Genomic DNA, 883 nt, shown 5'->3' on the forward strand with positions numbered 1-883 from the left:
TTAAGTACACAAAAAACCTCTCAAATTTATATATAGCTGCCTATACTGTTAGGGAGATATGGTGGCATAGCAGTATTGTCACTGGGCTAGTAATCCAGAGACCCAGGATAATGCCCTGGGGACCTGGGTTTGAATCCCACCATGGCAGATGGTAAAATTTGAATTCAATAAAAAATCTGGAATTAAAAGTCTGATGACGACCACAAAACCATTGCTAATTGTCATAAAAAACCCATCTGGTTCACTAATGTCCTTTGGGGAAGGAAATCTGCCATCCTTACCTGGTCTGGCCTACATGTAACTCCAGACCCACAGCAATGTGGTTGACTCTTAAATGCCCTCTGAACAAGGGCAACAAGAGGTGGGCAATAAATGCTAGCCTAGCCAGCGAATAAAAAAAAACTAATTTACCAATTTAGTATTTTAAAATATAGTTGCTGAGGAAACATGTATTGTCTGGGTAAATTGTAAATAGGTTTTACAATTTGTTAACTTCTGCAATGATAGCAAGAAAATAAGTCTTTGAAAACATCATGGTCAGTGAAAAGAAAATCAGAAATAAGGGGCATTGGAACCATTTGAGAATAAGGGTTTCAGAAGAGCTTCCCAAATTCAGTTTGCCAAATAAAGCGGGAAGGAATGTTTAATCGAAAGTCAATATTTCCTGTTATGCAGCTCCAAACATTATACATTTTTTTTAAACACATTTTATTTTTCCCCTTGGTTTCCTTTTTCTACCCCTCCCCATGGTGACTGCTCCCAATATTTTGATTCCTTCCTGCTCACTGATGTTACAGATTCCATTGCTTGCACCATCCAATCTGCTACAGTGATGGTGTAACTCTCATCCCTGGCCCCAAATCCAAACTTGGTCTCTTTCCTC

Source organism: Carcharodon carcharias, chromosome 23 (assembly GCF_017639515.1).
Source record: "Carcharodon carcharias isolate sCarCar2 chromosome 23, sCarCar2.pri, whole genome shotgun sequence".
Taxonomy (NCBI): Eukaryota; Metazoa; Chordata; class Chondrichthyes; order Lamniformes; family Lamnidae; genus Carcharodon; species Carcharodon carcharias.